Genomic DNA, 8,306 nt, shown 5'->3' with positions numbered 1-8,306 from the left:
CCGGCAACTCAGCCCCACACAGCCGCTCGCTCACTCCCCTCCAGTGGGATGGGGAAGAGAATCAGAAGAGTAAAAATGAGAAAACTTGTGGGTTGAGCTAAAGACAGTTTAATAGGTAAAGCAAAAGCCGCACACACAAGCAAAGCAAAACAAGGAATTCATTCACCCCTTCCCCTGGGCAGGCAGGTGTTCAGCCATCTCCAGGACAGCAGGGCTCCATCACCATGTGTAACGGTCACTTGGGAAGACAAACGCCATCACTCCAAACATCCCCCCTTCCTCCTTCTTCCCCCAGCACTATACACTGAGCCTGATGTCCTATGGTCTGGAATATCCCTTGGGTCAGTTGGGGTCAGCTGTCCCAGCTGTGTCCCCTCCCAGCTCCTTGTGCCCCCCCAGCCTGCTCGCTGGTGGGTTTGGGTGAGAAGCAGCAAAGCCCTTGGCTCTGGGTAAGCACTGCTCAGCAGGAATGAAAACATCCCTGTGTTATCAACACTGTTTTCGGCACAAATCCAAAACATAGCCCATACTAGCTACTGTGGAAAAAATTAACTCTGTCCCAGCCAGAACCAGCACACTGGTCTAGCAGTGGGTCCCCTGAAATCTCTTCTTCACAAACACTATTTTTTGGCAAAGTTTGTTAGGCCTGATCATTTTGTTCTAACTTCTTGCTATTGTTCATTTTATTGCTAACTTTCCACTTCAGTTATCACACAGCTGTACATATCTTCAGATACCTTTAATAACTCCCATCAATCTCCCTGTATTGACTCAAGTAACTTACAACATCATCCTAACCTCCAGCAGCTAAAGCCAGGGTGAATATTTCAAAAGCACCATTTTTTTCCTGGTCCCTCAGCTAGCTCTGACTGTGTTGATCTTTCAACAGAGCACAGCAGAGTGCCATGCTCACAGCAATATTAGCTCAGATCCTGAAAACAGTGAACATTTACTCAGGTTCAGCGCTGTGCTTATTCAATTCAGAGTTCAGAGTGAGCCTGTGCAGTACCAGCTCTGTATCAAGCATCATGAAGAGATGCAGATACGCTCTGGTTTATTCCTCTTTAGCCAGAGGAGTATCCCCCAGCTCCAGATTCTGTTAATGTACCACTACACATCTAAATTGTCTTTTTGCAGCTCACAGATTCTGATGGAACAGAGTCCCAATACAATCCTTTCTATGTTCATGCCCTGATTCCCTTGGGAAAGAAAACTGGGAGGGGTTCCTGCTGGGAAAGAAAGTGCCCAGGTTAGAAGTCAACCAGTACATGCTTTTAGGTTTTCCAGGCTGAACAGCGAAGTACTAGGACTGCGGGAGAAATTATCTCCTAAGCATAATTTATTCCTATGTTCTTTTGGATACTTGCACATTCCACATGACTCTTAATTAAGAATGTCCCTCACTGCAAACACCTCAGCACTATCTGCATATGCCAGTGCATTCTTTTGCTATCTTTGCTTGAAACACTCTTTGTGTATTCATCTTATCAAGAATAGCTGTTGCAGACACACACACACACACACACACACAAAGAAAAAAAAAACTCCTATTGCCCAGGCTCCTAGGCTTCTGCATTTGTCCTTTTTTTTTTTTCCTGCTTTTTCACTTCTTTTCACAGCTTTTGAGGAAGAAGGAACCATAGCAATAGGGTTGTCTGACCTGCTGCCCATATGGGGTTCCACTGGTTGGATAACCTTGGCATCCAACACATAGCTTTATTTAAGCTTTAGTGTTTTGTTCCAAATATATGTTCTTAACTTGAAGATTACAAATGAGAGTGAGCCATTATCTTCTTAAATCATTCAAAAGGGTTTTGAATCTTCCAATTCTGAGTGGTTTAGATCATCCACTGCAGGTGAGGGCTGCAGGACTGGAATTATCTTACTGGTTAGAGTAGAATCTGCCCCTGTGAAACAATTTAGCTAATGGGGCAATAGAAATAAAAGGAACCAGTTCACTTTCTCTGAAAATCTTGCATCTGCAAAGACCTGCTGGGAAAAAAAAATTAAGCTTTTTTTTTTTTTAGTGTGGAAGTTCAGAACTGACTCTGAATATACCCAGACAGACCTTGAACACAGGCAGGTATTTCAGGAGCCACTTTTAAGATGCAGTGATATTTAACTTGTCAGATCAAGATTCAAGTTAAAAACTGAAACCTCCTCAGAAGGATCACTCAATTCCAAAAATTATAGGTGAAAAAAAGTATGTTAAGACAACTTGTTACAATTTCTACCAACTCAGACATGTTCTCTGCAAAGCATTGCTGGCTGCAGTGTCCCATCTACTTTCTAGACCCGTTGCTTGAATTTCCACACTTTGTGGATTGGAAGTAAAGAAGAAAGGGAGAGTGGAAGTTTTATTCTATAGCTCAAGGGGCATTTTTTGTGTAAACATATTTCAAACTTTTTTTGGTCATTTCATGGCAAATACAGAATGCTACTATAGATTCACTGCAGTGTAAACTTGAAAGGGAAAGTTACACCCAAGTTTGTGAAGAAGTGAGAACTGACCCAGGCAAACGCAGCAGTGCTTAACCACTTGTACTTATTGTGTAAGTCAATAGCTTGAGGGGAGTAGAGGCAACGGTTAAAGATCTGTTTCAGTCCCCTGTTGCTTTGCTTCTGTATCTGCCATACAAGTTGCTGTAAGCATGAAGAAGCCCAAAGGCTGAGAAGGAGAGAAGAAAAGTTTCTTAACTTCTCCAAGACATTCTTACAATTACAGACTCATAGAGAAACAATCCCAGTTTTTGTCTCCTCCCTTGACAACCCTGAGTTTACCCAGCATTGTTACATCTTCTTCAAATTCTCCCCATGAAAACCTCATGAAGAAGGTATTTCAAAGCTTCAAAACATATATCTAACAGAAGTTTATGCTTTGAGGACATAGGCTCAAATCCACCTTTGTTGAAGCTGGGTCTCCCCAAAGTAAGAATAATGGAGGAACCAGGGAAGGGCTAGGATCTTGCAGGTGTAGGTACTTCTGCCAAAGATATGCACTGAAACATTAGACTCTGTCTGATACTCTTCAGGTGCAAGTTGCTTGTGTTTGCTGTGTGAGCTTGTGGAAATTCATTAATGGCCACTGGTGACGAAGCACTTTGACACCCCTGTCCCTGGACACATTTCAGAGAAGCCAGCATCCCTTATCTGGTTTTCACTGCAGATCCTCTGCAGAAACTAATATTTGTGAACTTGCTGGCTCCATCATGTGTCCTTCAGAGAACACTGCAAGGGGGAAAATGCTCCTCGGATTTTTCACATTTCTAAGCTTAGAAATGAACACACGTCTGTTTTAAAACAAACACTTTGAGTTACAAAAGACTGTGTAATGCCTCTAATGAATACACCTGCACTGCCTGGCTGTGAATGAAAAGGCACACCTGTTCTTTATGATAAGAAAATCAACCAGAGTAAACAGACTATCTTTTGTTTTGTTTTATGCTGTCAAATCTGAACTAGAATTTTTTTACCTTGCCAGTGTTTTAGAATAATGATGATTGTAGCTAACAAATTGAAACGTGGCTGCTAGATTCAGCATCAAGCCTGACTCTGGTTGTTTTTCATTAGCTTGCTATGATTTTGTTCAAGCCACATAATTTTCTGCCTCGGTTTATCTGCTGTTAGCACTTTGTTACATGAGAATCAAGTCTGAAGGTATATTCATGCAGGTTGTGATAGAGATTTGGAAGCTTTGGAAGGAAATCACTACATGTCTTGTCACAATGCTCCCCAATAAAATCTCTGAATAATGTCAATAATAAATAGAGAGTATCATTAAAATATCATGTACTGGTTAAACATTAATTAATATTTCTTGCAGGTTTTTATCCAAGAGAAGTAGAATCACTGATTCTTTTTTGTGAGACATCCTTCAGTACTATGTACTTTGATGAAAGTACAGGAGGCAATTATGGTACTTGGAAAATGTTGTTCAGAAGGTATATTAGCTGTCATTTCTGCTTGGCATAACATGGTTAACGTAGCATCCTACAGGCAGCACATTTAGTAATTAATGTGCGGATGCAAGTAATTAAGTGTGGGATTCATCTGAATAAATGCAGATGTCAACAAATGTAGGTGTATACATCCAGGTTAGTCCTCCCAGGCTCTCTTTGTAGTCATAGGAAAGAAAGCCTCTTTAGGGAGCAGTCCATTCTATTTTGAGACAACCAACCAAACTGTATCACACAAAGTACAGTCTAAAACTTCCTTCCTATTTCTCTCCAATAACTACAAAAGAAGCTGCAATGACTAGTCAAAGTGCAGACACTGAGACTGTAGTTATCTAAAGACAGGTGAACTGCAATCTCCATACATTGGAGTATATACACATAGAAACTTAATTCACAGTTTTACTGGAAAAGTATCAGGTTAACTTCAATAATTCACTCACTCTGTTGTGCTCCCATTTCTACATTTGCATGAAGGTGATCATGAGATTTATTCATTATGAAGGCCTTTGCAGCACTCCTGTGAGGGGAAATATTTAATCTCAAGTAATAATGTTATTATTAGTATTGCAGGTGACTCACCAAGGGGAGTGCCATTTTCCTTGCTCCTCTGAAAATGTCTGGTTTGGTCTCAGCTAGGTGCCAAAGATGAAATACTGCACTCACTTCTTATCAGTTTAACCTTCTTCACTGAACATTTCCAGTCCAATCATACCAAATACACTTTCTTTGAAAATATTAAAAATCATTACCCACATAATGTGGTATTAACCATCAAAATTACTTATTTTGGTTTGGCATCACTGTATTTCTGTACTAGGTAGGTATTGCTTTTCCATAGCATGCCTCCTTCCAGCATAACACAGGCATAACGAATAAAAGGCTGGATCTGAAGGCAGTCTATAAATGTTAATGGAGGTTTTTATCCAGTTTTTTTATCCCCTTCCATCAAAACCTCCTAATTATATATTCACTGAGTAACACAATGAAGTACAGCAAGAATGGGAGAAGGGGAGGTAGAGCTTCCTACCTGGCCTTGAGCCAGGCCTACAGGTATCCTGTGATCTGAGCGTGGAAATCAAAGCATGAACTTTAGAATATGTAGTAATCGGAGCACTACGCGATTTGAATGTCAGTAATTAGTTTGTCATTGCTTAACATAAGTACAAGAGAATACTTAAATAGGTATAATAGATTTTTTACTTTATAGAGATTTTTTTATAACTCTATTATAATCCATTACGATCCCAGTAACATGTATTCCTGCTTCTGACAATACAGTTTCTATGGCTGCTCACAGTAAACAGCATCACTCATTTCAGATGGTATAAACTGCTACCAAAAATCTAGGACTGGCTGTATCTGAGAGGTGGGAGTCTCTAGAATATTCTCTGTTTTGGCAACAGGACTGTCTCAGAAGACACATTATACAAACATTGCACTGAAGAGCAACGGCATCATTCTTAAGACAACACAAAGGTTTGGTTGCTGATAAATTACATAACACGGGAGCAGCCAGTTATCACTCCCAAACTTCAAGAGAAGATTATCTGGGTTTCATCTAATCAATGAGCCTGTGGAAGGAACATCAGGGGAGGAAAGAAGGAGAAAAAAAAAGTTGCAATGGCTTGAGGAGATGCATTAGTGTGCAAGGAAGAAAAAAAAATCACACTGAGCTGAGACCTGATCCAGATGGAACCTACACTGAGTAGAAATGTCCAGACTGCAGTGGATAGGAAATTTCCAATTTTGTTTTTTTAATTGGAAAACATCTACTTTGGAAATAAAAACTTCCAATAGAAATATACCACTTTTACTTTAGTTCTTGATAGGACAGGTTTTTGCATGATGTAATTCTGGTCAAAACCAGAGGGAGGGAAGGAAGAAGAGAATCTAGCAGAAAGATAGTCACCGGTGAACTAAGGTACTCCCTTTAAATATGCAAGACTCAAGTCTCCCATTCTACTCTTTTTGAAGAAAAATGAATCTTCTTCAATCCAGTTAGATGACCTGACCACTTGAGTTTTACAGGTTTTTTGACTGAGGGGAAGGTAGCTGTGAAAAATAGGGACAGTCTCAGTCATCTGTAGGAAAAGCATTTCTGACTCTTGTTTCGCCAAGCAACAATAATCCTACCATGACAAGACAGCAAGATCAAGTCTTCACTGAGTCCACTGCATGCACAAACTTTCATAAGTAAGTCAAAACCTCTGTTCTTTCCCATGTCAGGACTACCAGCACACTCACTTATTTGGGCTAAAAAATATTAACCCTGATAGATCCTGGGACATGGAGGCATTGCATTGAGGTGAAGAACGTGTATGCGTGTCTCTTTCAGAATCAGATCATCCCATTAGTATTATTTTCTATCATAGATTGTTTAGTCCTAGGGTAATTTCCACCCTTTCCCCAGAGGTAAGGAACAGTTAAAGAACTGCCACCTTTTTGCATCCTATGGGATCCCCAACCTCACAAGTTCTCAACTTTTATATGGACACTTTCAACTTCTCATCTTGTAATTAATATCATTTGGAAGGATATTAATTAAATTGTGTTGCATCTTGACAAAAAAATTTGTTTAATCCTCTTAATTCAGTTTGATTGTTAACAGACCTCACTGTGATTTATTTCTAGCCTCTAGTAATTGGGTGCAATTCTCCCTTTTTGCATAGAACTAAAAATACATATTGAGCAATTAGTGAAACTTTTTAAGAAAAAAAACCTGTCTGACAAGTGTAACAGATGAAAACCAGCCTTCCTTCTTTATGTGTCCTAATGGGCAAATCTTTTTTGGGGTGTATCAGCCTCACTTCATTATAGTAAACAGTAAGTCTGTCCCAGGTTCCTTTGTTTCCACAGTTACCTTTTTAAATGTGTTTTGAAGAGTGGCTAAATAATAGGGAGACTTATGCAAATCTGTGGTTTATTATCATTATTATTATTATTGCTGAATAGATTTTATCTGCACTCACAATAGAAATAAAATTAGAACTCCCCCACCAAGGGAAAAATACAGAAGAATGAAGCAGGAAAACAGCCACATTTTATCCAGGCATGCAAACAGTAAACCACATTCCATTTTCACAGTACCCTCCTCTGAGAGCCCTTCATCATGTCTGTGCTTACATAGACTGGTTTCTATTAGATGTTTCAGGAGATGCGCAGCACTTAACATCCATACATAAAGGGCCATTAAAGCATTAAGAGCAATAAGGGGCTAACCAGGCAGTTGCAGAACACAAATATCACAGCTTGCGTATCACAGAAATGAAATGGTGAGCATGGCCTAAGTACATGCACTGGGAGCTCAGCATTTATTTTTCTGCCTCTAATGAATTTTGTGACTTTTAAATAGTAAGTCCAGGCCAAATTATTTCACCTGGTAATGAGAGCTGGGCAGCGACTATAGAACAGTCTGCAGGAGTTCACATTTCTTCCATAAAGAGCAGCTCTGTGCCTCATTGTCAAAGATATATTAAGGGATGAGCCAGTCCCCAAAGAAGGCAATGACATTCTTCCTGCAGTTTTTAAGGCAAATTGGACAGTTCTCAATATACAGACAGTAGAAAGATTGCCACTGACTTCAGCCTGGACAGCCTGGTCCTTTGGAAAGGGAATGGGGGAGACAAGCCCTTTCATCGCCTGCCTCTTCACGACCTTCTTTTGCATACCTTTTCGTTGGTAAGAAAACTTGAATTGGCAAAACTACGCACACACCGTGTGTTCAGCCAGGGTCTGAACTCCATGCTTTGGATTGCAAGCACAGTTAGGCACTGTCGTGGTTTAACCAGGACAGGTACGCAGCCCAGCTGGGGAAGGGGGGCTCAGCTGCCCAGCCGTGGTTTGGAGCTGACAGAAGGGTTCATCTCCGCTCCACGCTCTGGGGGTCAACTGATTAGCAATAGCTGGCCAAACCTGAGCTCCTTTCTACTTATCCAAAAGGGACCAAGAGATGCGAAAGCCTAGGATAGGTTTGAAACAAGTAAGTGAGAAGTTATCTAATGTTTAAACCCGGGGTTTAAGTCTGGAGGTGACACGCAATGTAAATGCAGCTATTAATGTTGTGTATCGTAAGATTTGGGGTTGTTTAGTGCTAGTCCAGCTGTGGTGGGTTTTGACCACTTTGGAACAAACAACATACGCAAAAAAAGGTTTATCGATGGAGTAATTAGAATTACTACAGCTGTAGAAAAATAAACCAAGCACCGGAGCCCTTTCTCAAGCCATTACAAGGTCTCTAAATCCAAACTCTGTCTAACTTTTCACAGTATTTTAGCTGGCATAATAAAAAGCATTGTCTGCATCCGCAGATTTTATCCCACTTTGCATATGCACTTTGATCTACATCTAATA

This window comes from Haliaeetus albicilla, chromosome 17 (assembly GCF_947461875.1).
Source record: "Haliaeetus albicilla chromosome 17, bHalAlb1.1, whole genome shotgun sequence".
NCBI lineage: Eukaryota > Metazoa > Chordata > Aves > Accipitriformes > Accipitridae > Haliaeetus > Haliaeetus albicilla.
This window is presented reverse-complemented; position numbering follows the sequence as displayed.